This window comes from Vulpes vulpes, chromosome 9 (assembly GCF_048418805.1).
Source record: "Vulpes vulpes isolate BD-2025 chromosome 9, VulVul3, whole genome shotgun sequence".
NCBI classification, from domain to species: Eukaryota; Metazoa; Chordata; class Mammalia; order Carnivora; family Canidae; genus Vulpes; species Vulpes vulpes.
This window is the reverse complement of record NC_132788.1, coordinates 58,490,618-58,506,342: the sequence shown is the minus strand read 5'-3', so window position 1 is coordinate 58,506,342 and position 15,725 is coordinate 58,490,618. Positions and strand designations below refer to the sequence as shown.

At 38.0% G+C, this 15,725-nt stretch overlaps 1 protein-coding gene and 1 non-coding gene across 6 annotated transcripts in view; both read right to left on the bottom strand.

Moving 5' to 3' along the window:
• Window positions 1-15,725, bottom strand: part of TMCC1 (transmembrane and coiled-coil domain family 1) — a 247,575-nt gene that overhangs the window by 216,467 nt on the left and 15,383 nt on the right. The gene's annotated exons all lie outside the window — the stretch shown is intronic.
• LOC112933752 (U6 spliceosomal RNA) lies at window positions 8,128-8,234 on the bottom strand. The gene has a single exon (XR_003237735.1). It is a non-coding gene; the product is annotated as a U6 spliceosomal RNA (small nuclear RNA).

The window sequence follows — 15,725 nt, the reverse complement described above, 5'->3', positions numbered from 1 at the left end:
CTGAGCTCTCTACCCAAAAGGAAAAGTTTCAAAGTACTGTAGGACCAACCACCATAAGTAATTCTTTTTTTAAAAAAAAAGATTTTATTTATTTATTCATGAGAGACACAGAGGCAGAGACACAGGCAGAGGGAGAAGCAGGCTCCCTGCAGGGAGCGCGATCTGTGACTCTATCCCGGGACTCCAGGATCACGGCCTGAGCTGAAGGCAGACGCTCAACCGCTGAGCCACCCAGGCGTCCCCATAAGTAATTCTCTAACCTTAAATTTCCTCATGGGTTACCACAGTATCTACCCTCACAGAATCATTGTGAAGATTAAATGGAAAACATTTAGAACAGGGTCTGATAATGTAGGAACATTAATAAAAAGAAGCCTTACTAAAACGGGAGTCAGGAGGCCAGTAGAGGGTGCTCTCGTGCCCCACCACTGGTAGTCCACTGCAGAGCCAACAGGAAGAGAGAGGTACCCTAAGTCCATTACTACTTACTTTTTTTTTTTTTTTTAATTCATTCATGAGAGACACAGAGAGAGGGGGGCAGAAACACAGGCAGAGGGAGAAGCAGGCTCCCCACAGGGAGCCCGATGTGGGACTTGATCCCAGATCTCGGGGTCACGCCCTGGGCCCAAGGCAGACAGACCCTCAACTGCTGAGCCACCCAGGCTTCCCAGTCCATTACTACTTTTTTTTTTTTTTTTAAGATTTTATTTATTTATTCATGAGAGACACAGAGAGAGGCAGAGACACAGGCCAAGGAAGAAGCAGGCTCCCTACAAGGAGCCCAATGTGGGACTGGATCCCAGATCCCTGGGTCACGCCCTGGGCGAAAGGCTGACACTCAACCACTGAGCCACCCAGGGGTCCCCCATTACTACTTAAGCCACTACTTTACTACCCCAGCAGAAGAAGAAAGAAAGGTTTTTCTCCTGCCCCAGAAAAAAAAAAAAAAAAAAAAAAAAAAAGCCCAGACAATGAGAGACTGACAATCCAGCCAATGAAAAGCTACTACACTTTGAACTCCCTATGGACTTTTTACTCCAGTGGACTTGTTTGTAACAGCCCTCCCAATTTCCCCCTTTCCTCTATAAAACAGCAGTTGAAATCCTCTGCTATTCCCAAATAAACCTATTTTTGCTGGTAAAATAACTGAGTTTTCTTTTTAAGGTTAACATACAGAATAAGTACAATGAAAGTATTAATGTAAAAAAAATTGGGGCCCCATGATGGCACAGTTGGTTGGGCATCCAACTATTGATTTCGAATCGGGTCATGATCTTGGAGTCTTGAGATCCAGCCTGCCTTGCACTCTGAGCTCAGCAAGGAGTCTGCTAAAGTTTCTCTCTCCTTCTCACTCTGCCCTTCCCTGTGCTCCCTCTTTCCCTCTCAAATAAATCTTTAAAAAAAAAATATTTTAAGAAACGCCAGGCACCTACACAGGAATGCTGCAGCAGGTGTTTCTCATTACCCTGGGCACAACAATCTTAATTTCTTTGTGGGAGGTTCTTGCCACTCAATTTTTTTCTCAATCTGGTAAGAAAAGTAAATCACCAATCGAGCCTAATCATAAATATACACTAAGTTGGAAGAATCAGTAAACTGAAAACAAAATACAATAAATGCAACTACAGTTCTTTATAGACTTAGAACCTCTTTCTACAGCATCACCTCATATTTGTATATCACATTGTAGTTTCAAATTCCTTAACATATTATCTCATTTGATCCTTACAACAATCCTGTGATGTCCTTCACATGTTACAGATAAAGAAAATGAGGCTTAAGTGACATGTTGAAGGTCACACAACCAGCAAGTAGAAGAACTGGAATTTAAACCTCTCAACTACTCTACCACAGCTGCCTCTCTAAATGGGGATAAGTTTTACAATGCTAATACAGTTTTTTGAATAGCATCCTCCATATTTCAGCAAATCATTAACAGCTCAAAGGTATAATGAAAATTCTGAGTAAATCAAAGAATCACAGAACTTTAAGGATCATTTTAATGTAATCTCTCATTTTATATATGCTCTTATAAAAAGAAAATGTTTTTAATACTCAGGGTCAAAAAATGTTCTTGTTTAATGTTCCCATGTTTCAACACCCACAAGCATTTGTGGAAGCTGAAGAAAAGAATGAACGGTTAAAGCATACAAAACCCCAAGTTACTCTATTTTGCCTGATTATGTCTTTGTTTCCAACATATCTGTTGGGGGGAAAAAAGCCTCTTCTTGATAAGCACACTTCAAATTTAATATTTTTTCTGACAGTCCATATAAAAACTTATACAAAAATGTTCATAGCAGCATTGTTCATAATAGGAAAAGTGGGAATCAATCAGAATGTCCATTTACCAATAAATGAATAAATAAAATATGGCATATCCAAAAAATGAACTATTATTTGGCAATAAAAAAGAACTGATACATGATACAGAATGGCTAAACTATGAAAACATTTCATGTAAGTGAAAGACACTAGTCACAAAAGACCACATTTTATGTAAGTTAACTTATATGAAACATCTAGAATAGGCAAGTCCACAGATAGAGAAAGTGGTTACCTAAAACTAGGACAGGGAGTAAAAATGGGAAAACACTGCTAAATGTGTACAGTTTCTTTTGGGGTGATGCAAATACTCTGGTGATGGTAGTACAACTCTGTGAATATAATAAAAGCCACTTACGTGTATACTCTAAATGAGTGAATTCTAAGGTATGTGAAATATACTTCGAAGCTAATAAAACAAGACGTCAAGAAAGGGGAAATGGGTACCTATTATACAGAAACTCTGTATTATCTTTGCTTAACTTTTCCATAAATCTAAAACTTCCAAAAGATATAGATACATAAATTAGTAAACACGATTACATAATAAATAGCTAAGTATAAAGTGTAGATTAAAGTAGCATCACAAAACTGGAAAGATTCACAGTCTAGGGCAAAAAAGCAGTGAATAAATATTAAAGGTAAAAAATGAGGGCAGGCCTTCCTTGCTCACAGGGTTACACAATAGCACAGGTAGAGGAACAACAGAACTTACAGACCAATAACAAGCTCATCCTTCATTTGACCAAACACCTTCCTCTTCCTACCTACATACAACTTTCATTATAAATTTACTTTCAAACAACCCCAAAACCTCCAGAAAAAAAGTCTACACAGAGAAGAAAATGCTGATAAACAACACTACCACCTTAACAATGTAAAACTACTTCCTCTTCACCTTGGATTATGATTTTATTAGAAAAACGTTTTAACACAATTATGCATTATCTATTTCTAAAGATAAAAGACCTTAGTCTCTCTAAAGATCAGATCTTAGTATAGGGTTCAAGACTCAAATTATTGATGAAGCATAAAGGATGTCAAGATTTGTTATTTGCTTCTTAAAATTAATAATAAAGCACTCAAAATATTCAAAAAAAAAGGATACTGACTAGAAAAGGAAACTTTCTGAAGGAAGGAAAATATTCTACATCTTAATCAGATTGGTGTTTATATATGTACAGCTATATGCATATGCAAAAATGCACTGAGCTATGTATACCTCTTAGATTTGTGCATTTACTGGAAATTATACATTTTAAAAAAGGAGTTTAAAAAAATAATATTCCACAGAGTTATCTTATTATTCCAAATCATATGATGTAGTAAGAGTCAGATTTTCATCTTCTTTTAGAATCAAGCATAGAGAAGTAAAGCAATCTTCTTTGGTATCTCAAAATCAAGAAGAAAAACAGGTCTCCCAACTCTGTTCTATCATCAATCTAACCTTTGTGCCTCATAGACAATGAGACTGAATCTTGAGATTCTTCTGAGAGAAAAGACAAGAGGGCAGAACCAATCCTAGTTAAATCAACATACTCACCATTCCCAAATGCCATATCCTTATTCTCCAAAGAGAAAATTATTTAAACTTATAACCCTGAGGTCAAGAGTCACATGCTTTACCAAATAAGCTAGCCAGGCACCCCAAGAGAAAATTATTTCTATCTAGAACTGGTTATGAAAATATACAAAGAATGTAAAAGTAGTTCTCAGGTTCACACTCCCTCTAAAAACTATAATGATGCTTCCTTGTGCTTCATTCTGTAGTTTTTCTAAGAGAGTTCTAAGGCACCATACTCTCTTGCTTTGAGTTTTGACCATTTACATGTTTAGAGTGAGAAAGTAATGAGTGCACAGGCTTGGACTCAATGAACTGAGATGAAATATGGCTTTTTTTTTCAGTTACAAAATTTTAGCATTAAACTAGATCTGAGCAGCCTATTATTCATTTAGTGAATAAAGGAACTAAATCCTAAAATAGTTAAAGGACTTGCCTAAGACTTCACAGCTAAGAAGTGGCAGAGTCAAAGTTGAATCTAGCCTTCCTCAACCATACCACTCCTATACCTATGCCCAGTTAGAATTAGCATACTATCTTACCTAAAGTGATAATTACACTCTGGGGAAACATGGTTCATATTATTCAAATTCTCATACCTATCTGTCTGTCTCACCATACTAATATCTTAACTAATTTATAATCAGAATTTTAACTGTCAACCAAGTTACAATCAGTACCCTCTTTGCTCAGCAGTAAAATCCCCTTGGTAAACTGGATTGACACCAAAAAGTTATTTGGCACATAAATAATCAAGGCAAACAGAGAAGAATGGTTTTAAAGAATGTATGCTGCAAGTTCTTCATGGCAAACTATTACTTCACCAAAGACATTCATACAGCCATTTATCCAATCAGCAAACACTGAACTGCCTACTAGATATCAGGCACTGAGTAGGCCAAAAGAAATCCAAAGGGATTTATACAAGGGACTCCGGTTTAGGTAGGCAAATAACAGATTGTGGTAAGGGTTATGATGTGATAGCCAAGGTGCCACTGAAGCCCAGAGGAGCAACATCTACTCTAATCTGGAGGGTCAGAGAAGTCAGACCAGCTTCTTACCCTCCCAAGCAAAAACATCTGCTCTAGAAGCTCAGGGTTCTCATTCTTGAAATATACTATTTTAAACACTGGTCTCTTACTGACATAAAAGTCTCCAAACCTATGTCTGAGACAAAAGAAAAACAGCATTACAATATTATCCTACTTAAAAATATATATTATCCTACTTTAAAATTGTTATATTCATATACCTGTATGTGTATATATTTTCAAAGAGACAGTATGGAAAGATATTTACAAAAACTTTAATGGTAATCATTCCTATGGGATGGAATTTCAGATTATTTCAACTTCTTTACACTTTTCTGCATTTTTTTAAAATGTTATTTATAATGAGAGAGAGTGCACAAGTGGAGGCAGGCACAGAGGGAGTGGGAGAGGGAGTAGCAGACTTCCCACTGAGCATGAACCAGAGGTTGGGCTCCATCCCAGGACCCTGGGATCATCACCTGAGCTGAAGGTAGATGCTTAACTGTCTGAGCCACCCAGGCGCCCAATTTTCTGCATTAATTTTTAAAAATACTCTACCCTACCCTATAGGGGTGCCTGGCTGGCTCAGTCAGTAGAATATGCACATGCAACTCTTGACCTCAGAGTCATGAGTTCAAGAACCAAGCTGGGTAGAGAGATTAATTAAAATAAATAAAAATAAAAAAGAATACTGCTTTAGTTTTTTATTCTGGTATAACCAAAGTGAGTAGGACAGGGCAAACACACAGACCAAAGTTGAATAAACTATCACTGTACTTTTATCACCCTGTCTCCCCTATTCAGAGAATAATTTGTTGCATGGGGACACTAATGCAGCATACTTGGTATCTTTTATTTTACACTTGTAAGAAGGGCCACTTCTGGGAAAGTTTCTGGAGAAACAAGAAAGGTAGATGGGGACCAAAAATAAAGGGGCTATAATCACAACACTAAGGTATTTAGACTTCATTCTGTAGGTGACAGAAAAACACAGATGTGTTTTTGACGGAAGACTAACAATCAATGCTACTTTTTAACAAAGTATCTCTGATAGCAGCTAGAATAAACAAACAGGAAATAACATAAAGACAAAGATGTGTTGAAAAGTTGTGGCTATATGTTTAAAAAAACCTAGAGAAAAAACATTTTTATCCGCACTATCTCGGGTGAATGAGAATATAAGCAGTCTCCTACTTTCAGCGTTATACATTTCTATAATCCTTGCACTTCTTAAAATAAGTATTATATTTATAACCAGAAAAAATGACTTCCACAATAACTCAAACGGGAAGCAGGGGAAATGATGAAAGCTTGAATGATAAGCTCTATAAGGGCCACACATATCTTATTTACCACTATATCCCTACCTATCTCCCCAACCTTGTACAGTGCCTAACACATATTAGGTGTTTCATAAGTGTGCCAGAATGAAAGGGTAAATGAGTGACCTAATGTACATTCTAAAGACTCAATGAAAAAGAAACATTTCAGAAGTAAATACACATTTGTTGATCAACATAAAGCCCAGGAACAGGAAGAAATTAAAGATAAATCCAAGTTTTATGGACTAGTTGGCTAAGTGAATGATGAACCATTTAATCAAGATAAGTAAAACTAGAGGAAGAACAGGTATACAAGAATGCAAATAGATCATGGCAAAATGCCAATGAATTTGGGAGAAGGTATTAAGTTTCAGGAACCAGTAGGGAGTGTAGGCTGAAGATGCAGATTTAGGAGTCACTCATATGAAGCTACATTAGAGATCAGAGCTACAACACACCCACTATTGACTCTCGTGTTCTTAATCAACAGCAGAACAAGACAGGCAAATCAAAATAAGATACCCCACTATTCTGATAGTGATGATACCCTGATTTTTGCCCCACTGATTTTTAAACTTATATAATGAAATAAAAACACCTTAGGCTTCAGAGTCTTCATCTCTCATTTGCTTCCTAATAGGATACAAAGGCCCACAGTTATATTTTTACTATTTGCTACAAATCCTGGGCTCACAAATCCAGGCCAGATCAGACATTCAATACACTTGGCATTATTTACCATAAACATACAAAATTCATATACTGGTTTTATTCAACATTAACCACTGGCAAACTAATATAAAGTAATGGTTTGTCACGGATTTTTTTTTTAAGATTTTATTTATTTATTCATGAGAGACACAGAGAGAGAGGCAGAGACATAAGCAGAGGGGGAAGCAGGCTCCCTCTGGGGAGCTGATGCAGGACTCAGTCCCAGGACTCTGGGATCACACCCTGTGCCAAAGGCAGATAGATGCTCAACCACTGAGCCACCCAAGTGCTCCTGTCACTGACTTTTTAAAGTTTTGGTTTGAAATTTCTGAAAAAAATTAATGTTTTGGGTTAGTTCTCTTTATCAATAGACAATGTTTTTACCGCTTCTCACAATAGGACAGGAAAAGTTTATTTTTAATATTTTCATCCTATTTGAGGATTACAACATGATACTTCCAACTGTCCTCAATTATGCAAGTCTCTTCCCCCTTCAGGTCATTTTTATGTATGAAATGGGGTCTCCCACTGTTTTAGCTCTACCTCAAGAAATCCATCCTACTACTTCAAACTGCCCTTATCTAAAAACTAATTTCAAAAGGTCAGCAAATGGGTTAGGTTAGTCTCATAAATGAAGAGAAACACAACATAAGACTAATTTGTATCCATGCTTTTATTCATGTTATCTTTCATACCTGCAGTGTTATCTGTTTTTTTCCCACATTTATCCAAATAAAGGCTGCAGATCATATCCTCCTAACCACTACAACACTCACCTACTTTGAATTTCCATAACACAAATTAGTGGTCTTCAAAAGTTAGCTATGGCTTTGGTCATGATTCCAGGGTCCTGGGATGGCTTTTTGCTCAGCAGGGAGTCTGCTTCTCCCTTTCCCTTGCTCAGCAGGGAGTCTGCTTCTCCCTTTCCCTCTGCTCCTCCCCACTGCCTGTTCTCTCTCTGAAATAAAATCTTTTTTAAAAAATAAATTAAACTCTAAATAAAATCAGACTAGAAATCTGACAATCATAATACTTTATACTTCTACAGTATATTTACATTCTTTGTCAAAACATGACATGCTTAAAACACAAGGGAAAAATTTTTTTCTTTTTAAATTATTTTATTCAAGAAGGTGGGGAGGATATACCAGTGACTGAGCTGAGGCCCTGAGTCTCTAAAAATATGGAACACTTCACAAATTTACATGTCATCCTTGTGCAGGGGCCATACTAATCTTCTCTGTATCATTAACACAGGGAAAGTTTTTTACAAAGGTTAGTCAACTGGCCAGATTTTCTAAATCTCAAGAAAACAATTTTTTTAAAAACCAGCTTAAATAATAATACTCTGAACCCAAACAACACTGCACATGACACTATTTAGGGATATATATGACTGGAAAAATAATCATTCTATGATGCTACTTCCATCCTCTTTGGATAGGTGTTAAGAAAGCTACTAGTTGATAATTGTCTAGTCCTATCCTAGTATGAGTAGAAAACCCAAGGTAACTCTTCCAGAGTAAAGAAAGAACATGGCCATGTAAATAACTGAAGCCACAGAGGGTGAGTTATTTCACAACACTTTCCAATTCAGCCTATATGGTGATTGGCTCTGTATGCTTGTTTTCAAGAAAATGACTTAAAGGCCACACTAAAATTTTTAAAAGTAAGGCTTGGAATGAATTGAGTCACTGAATCAAAGCTAGAAGGGATGCTCACAATTTTAAAAATGGAGAATGAGACTCTAATTAGGTCCCAAAGGTAGCTGGAAGCAAAGGTTAGAACCAAGCCTTCTAACTTCCAGAAAAGATACTTATTGAGTGCTCAGTATCTGTGAAGAACTCTGCTAGGTACTATATTAACTAGTGCCCACTCTTGTTTACTAAGACACTTTCCATATATGTTCAAAAACATTTAAAATATTAAGGCTGGGGCACCTGGGTGGCTCGGTTGGTTGGGCGTGTAACTCTTGATTTTGGCTCAGGTCATAATCTCAGGGTCATGATCTCAGGGTTGTGGGATCCAGCCCCACACTGGGCTCCTGCTCAGTTAAGTAGTCTCCTTGAGTTTCTCTCCTTCTGCCCCTCCTCCCCCCCTACACTCACAGACACGCGTGCTCTCTCGCTCTAAAATAAATAAATCTTTTTTAAAAAGTATTTAAAAAAACATTAATTAAGGCTTACATTCTAAGGAAATTTCTGTATTAGAACAAGACAGTGTCCACATTTCTGAAAAGCATGTTAAAATAAGCAGGCAAAGGAAAAAAAAAAAACTTTAAAGTAGGAGAATTTAGAATTTCACATGAATTACCTTTCCTGTCCTTGTTTACCATTAAAAAGAATAAGACCATCAAAAACATTTCTACCTAAATTCCATGACCCAATAGTTTAACGAGTTTTATTCCTGTTGGAAAAACGAGTCTTATTCCTGTTGGAAAAACAATGCTGTTTTTGTCACATTGGACTAAAGAATTAGCTCTCTCACAGGATTAGAGTATAGCCATCTGAGGACAAAAGTCTAGGCAGAAAAAGAAACAATACTGGAATTTGATAAAGACCCCTCAGGAATATGGCATTTAGCTGTTTCAACAGCACCTTTCATCTAAAGATCTCAAAACAAATATTATTTACATTACCAAGAATCAAAACAGTGGCACCATAGCCCAATAAAGAAACATATCAATGACTTAGAGGGAATTCAATACTAATGTTCTGAAACTTAGCCTCTGCTCTAATAAACAGTATTTAGTTACAGTTGACCCTTGAACAACGAGGGGGTTAGGGCACCAACATCCCGTGCCAACACCAAAAATCTGCATATAACTTTTGACTCCCTAAGAACTTAACTACTAATAATAGCCTACTGTTGAATGGAAGCCTTACCAATAACATAAACTGTGATTAACACATATTTTGTATGTCATACGTATTCTTAAAGTAGGCTAGGGAAAACAAAATGTTAAGTAAGAAAATCACAGGGAAAAAATACATTTATAGTACTATAGTGTTTTTATAAAAAAAATACCCCATACATTAAGCGGACTTGCATTAAGTTCACACTCATATTGTCTGAGGGTCAACTGTATTTGGATTTTGTCCCTTGTTCCAGGCAAAGGGCTCCTAAAATCCTTGGAATTTCATGAGTGATAGGAGTGTCTTTTGTTTTTCATAATAAGTCTCTTTCAACCACACTGCAGTTTATGCTAATGAGACTCTTGATGGACCCCCTACGTAGCTCAAGATGGGAACTGGTTGTCAAAGGGACAAACCACATGATTAGAGGATTAAAACTTTCAGGCCTGGGACGCCTGGGTGGCTCAGGCATTGAGCGTCTGCCTTCACCTCCTCAATTTGCTCTCATCAGGCTCCTTGCTCCTTGCGCTGAGCCTGTTTGTCCCTCTGCCTATGCCTCTGCCTCTCTGTGTCTCTTATGAATAAATAAAATCTTAAAAAAAATAAAATAAAAAAAAAACTTTCAGGCCTCACTCCCCAATATAGGGGAAAGGGAGAGGCTAAAGAATAAATTAACTACCAATGCCAGTGATTTAACCAAATATTCCTAGGTAACAGAACCTTCTCAAAAACACCTCAACAACAGGGTTCAGAGAGCTTCTGAATGAGTGAACACATCGAGGTACAAAGGGGGCAGGGAAGCTCCCCATACCTTGCCCTATGCATCCTCTCCACTTGGCTATTTCTGAGTTGCATTCTTTATAAGCCTGTAAACATAGGTACTTTCCCAAGTTCTGTGAGTCATCCCAACAAATTATTGAATCTAAGGAGGGATAATGGAAACCCCAGAGTTTTTTACAAAGCTGCAACTGGTGTCTACAAGGGAATCACTCTTATGGAACAGATCTTTAACTTGTAGGATCTGACACTTTAACTCCAGGTAAACAGCGTCAGAATTGAATTAAATTGTTGGACTGTTGGTAAATTGAACACCAATAAAAAATAAATTTATTATTAAAAAAAAATTGTTGGACTGGTATCACAGAATTGGAGAACTGGTTGTGGTGTGGAAAAACCCACACACAAATAGTTAATTCCAGTGTATATTTATAAATCTTAAAGATACAAATGGATTTGTTGATATAATCTCCCAGTTTACCTTGCTGAACATGTATAAATAGAAGGCCCCCAAATTTAAGTAATGTTAATTTTATGTTACCTGAGGTACCTGGCTGGTCAGTCAGTGGAACATGTGACTCTTGATCTCAGGGTTGTGAGTTTGAGCCCCATGTTGGGTGTAGAGATTGGTTTAAAAAATAAAACCTTGGGATCCCTGGGTGGCTCAGCGGTTTAGCTCCTGCCTTCAGCCCAGGGCGTGATCCTGCAGTCCCGAGATCGAGTTCCGCATTGGGCTCCCTGCAAGGAGCCTGCTTCTCCCTCTGCCTATGTCTCTGCCTCTCCCTCTGTTTCTCATGAATAAATAAAGTCTTTAAACACACACACACACACACACAAGTAAAACACAAATCTCTGTCTTCTTCTACACTATGGCAACCTTTACTTTTTATTATGTAGTATAAAATTATAAACTCTCTAACAATCCTTAAGAACATGCCCCATGGGATCCCTGGGTGGCTCAGCGGTTTAGCGCCACCTTCAGCCCAGGGCCTGATCCTGGAGACCTGGGATCAAGTCCCCTTCGGCTGCCTGCATGGAGCCTGCTTCTCCCTCTGCCTGTGTCTCTGCCTCTCTCTCTGTGTCTCTTATGAATAAATAAATAAAATCTTAAAAAAAAAAAGAACATGCCCCAAATTATGCTCTTGAAAGACTACTCTTAAGGGGAAGGGGGAAGGGTGTGTGTCAGGTTTAAGGCTTTTGAGTAACAGTGCAGGCCCCATACCTGTTGGTACCCACATGGAGCTGCATCCTACTCATCCTACTAACAGAAAAGCCAAAGCAGATAGTAATGCTGTGCCTTTTAATGGAGCCAAACCTTCTCCCAGCTTTATCAGTCGTCAAAAGCAAGTTCCACTAGCCACTTTCCTGAAATCCAAACAAAGCTGCCCTCAGGAGCTGACTACAAATCCAAGATATTCCTAAGACTCCTATAATCTATGTGCCAATCTCCAGTTTCAGACCCATATACAAGTAGTTACCACAGCTTGTCCAACAAAGGCTATTCAGGAAAATTTGTAAGCACCCATAACATAACTGTAGCTCCTGGGAGGGAAAGCAAAGAACTCTCCCAGTCTTATCTCACAATCCATTGTTAAATCATCTACCCCAACTCAGTAAAGGAACTGTGGGACAGGAAAGGAAAGGGGCAGAGGGTAGAAGGAAAAATAGGAGGGAGGGAAGGAGGGAAGGAGACAGACAGACTAGCCTTAAGAGATCAAGGGGCGCCTGGGTAGCTCAGCTCAGTCAGTTAAGTGTCTGCCTTTGACTTAGGTCCTGATCTCAGGGTCCTGGGACCTGGATCCAAGCCCCATGCTGGGCTCCCTACACGGTGGAAAGCCTGCTTCTTCTTCTTTCCTCCTTCTCAACTTGTGCTCTTTCCCTCTTTCTTTCTCTCAAATGAATAAAAATCTTTTTAAAAATTAAAAAAATAATTCAAAAAAAATTTTAAAGAAATGCTGCCAAAACATAATAATAGGGATGCCTGGGTGGTTCAGTGGTTGAGTATCTATCTGCCTTCGCCTCAGCACGTGACCCCAGAGTTCCGGATGGAGTCCCACATTGGGCTCCCTGAAGAGAGCCTGCTTCTCCCTCTGCCTCTCTCTGTGTATCTCTCATGAATAAATGAATAAAAATCCTTAAAAAATGTTATTTAAAAAATTAACATAATAATAGTCCATATACAGATCTAGTATTCTAGTTTTCTACTTTATATACTTTTTAAAAACTGTATTTTTTGGCATTGTATTCTCTTGCTGGTTGGAAAACATTTTTTTTAGTTATCAAGGAACTAAAGTCAACAAGACTTTTCATCACTACCAATATTAGCACAAAGGAGAGAGTCTACTTGAGATTAGAAAATCTTAAGAGCTGGGAGGGGCAAGAAAGACCACGTAATCCAAACTCCTACAGGAACACCTATATCTCCAGAAGACAATCATCCAGCCTATACTTGAATATCTCTAATGACAGAGACCTCATAATTTTATCTCTTCCACCATCGGACGTCTTACTACGCAAAAGTCTCCACAGTGGGATGAAATACATCTCCACCATAGCTTCTACCCATTGTCTGTCCTCTAGTGCAATACAGATGGTAAGTCTGCACCCTCTTGCTTAAAACAACTTTTCCAATGTATTTGGATAATTAAGTTTTCCAGTATTATCTTCCATAGCAAAATAGCTCCTGATTCTTCAATTGTTCTTCATTAGATATGGTGCCTAGAGCCCTCAGTATTCTAGTCACATTCATCTGGGCAATTTAGATTATCACGGTCCCTCTGAAGTGTAAAATCCCTAACTGGACACAATACTCCAGATATAATCTGACAGTAGAAGAACAAGGGGACTATTACTTCTCTTAATTTAGCATATACATCTAAATTTAGCACTGTACATCTATAAATATTCATCAATGACACCCTCTTTTCACAGGCACATCATACAATTAACTACCTGAGACTATGGTGGTTTGGCTTTCAAATGAAAAAAAGAAAACAAACAAACAAAAAACCCACTATTTTGGGCCAGATCATTTCTGTTAAAGATTAAGACTCTAGGGCAGCCTGAGTGGCTCAGTGGTTTAGTGCTACTTTGGGCCTGGGGCGTGATCCTGAAGACCTGGGATCGAGTCCCAAGTCAGGCTCCTGTATGGAGCCTGCTTCTCCCTCTGCCTATGTCTCTGCCTCTCTCTCTCTCTCTCTCTCTCTCATGAATAAATAAAATCTTAAAAAAAAAAGATTAAGACTCTACACTTCTATCACACCTGTCAATTTTATACTTCACCCTGCTTAGATTGCCTTTATTATCTTTGATGCAACCTGTAGCCTGATGTCCACCTGTAGCCTTATTTACAAAATTTTTAGTAAGCATGCATATCATACCATTATTTAAGATCTAGATCTATAAAGCTTGGCAAAAAGGAGAACTTACAAGCCTGTATAATCACACTGTGATTTATAATAAAATTAATAAGCAAACCAGGTTTAAAGACCAACAAACTGATAGTTGTGAGGAAAAAGCAAAATAAGTCAAATCTATAATGTGGGACACCTAGGTAGCTCAGTCAGTTAAGCATCTGACTCTTGATATCACCTCAGGTCTTGATCTCAGGATCATGAATTCAAGCCTCGTGTTGGGCCCCATACTGGGCATGGAGCCTACTTTAAAAAATAATAATAAATAAATCGATAACACTTTTTACCTATCAGAGTAGCAAAGATCAAAGTAGGTAACATATCTAATTTGTAAGGAGTGGAAAGAAGTATCCCACAGATTGCTGATAGGAATGTAAATTGATTCCAACTTTTAAAAGAGCACAATTTGGAAATATCTATAAAAATTTTAACTACATACTTCATTGCAACTTTTATAATAGTAAAAGTGCTAGATGCTTGTAGTCAAGCCCACAGCCACTTCTCCCTTCTTCCTCATTAATCAGAACTCACATTTGTTCAGTGTGGTAATGTGCCCAACCTCAAGAGATGACTCATGATTAGCTGAAGCCAACCATAGCTATCATATTCTCTTTGCCTAGGTAATCATTTTCCCAGACATGCCTGGAGTCAGGGGCAGCAAGCAATACGACCCCCACTGAAGTATAAGGAGACATCACATGGCAGTGCTACTCAAATTCACAACATCAGCATCCCATGGGAGCATTAGTGATACAAATTCCCAGGCTTGACTCTAAACCTACATTTCAGAATCTGTCAGTGGAATTTGTATTTTAACAAGTTCCCTAGGTCAGTCTTACACACACTCCTGAAGTTCATGAAGCACTGTTTAGAAGACTTCTGGGAATTATTTTCTCCCCATTTAAAATGGCCAAGCCTTCCCATTAGAAAAATATTTTGCCTTCCATTTCCTGTTTTTGAATGCAGTTAGTTGTACTGCGTAGAGTTAAGACAGTCATCCTACAACCAAGAGGCTATATAGAGAAACTGAAAAACCAATATACTAAGGATAACAGAGTCAAGGAGAGGGAAAACCTGGGTCTAATATTACCAAGTTACTAACTAGCTCTGACCCACCTATTTCCTTGTTTCTATTTATGGGAGACAATTCAGAGGCTTTACTATTTAAGCAGCTGTTAGATATTGTTACTGTTACTTACAATTGAATATATCTTAAGTGATACACTTTATATCTATCCATGGAAACTAATGGAGCTTAAATTCTAGTCGAAATAAAATAATTTGTGTCATTTTTTAAAGAGAGGCAGTGTTCTATGTTATATATTTACTATAATTTTACTTCTTTGTTATTCCCATATGCCCACACAGCCTTAAGACAACCAATACTAGTCTGAGACCACCAAGATTTGGTCCCAATCTGCTACTTCGTTCCAACTAGAACATAATCTCTTCAGGCAGAAACTTTATGCACTGCATTTCCAGCAGCTACAACAGAACCAAACATCTATGAAAGTATCTGATAATTATTTTTTTTTAATTTTTTTATTATTTATTTATGATAGTCATACAGAGAGAGAGAGAGAGGCAGAGACATAGGCAGAGGGAGAAGCAGGCTCCATGCACTGGGAGCCTGATGTGGGATTCGATCCCGGGTCTCCAGGATCGCGCCCTGGGCCAAAGGCAGGCGCCAAACCGCTGCGCCACCCAGGGATCCCTGATAATTATTTCTT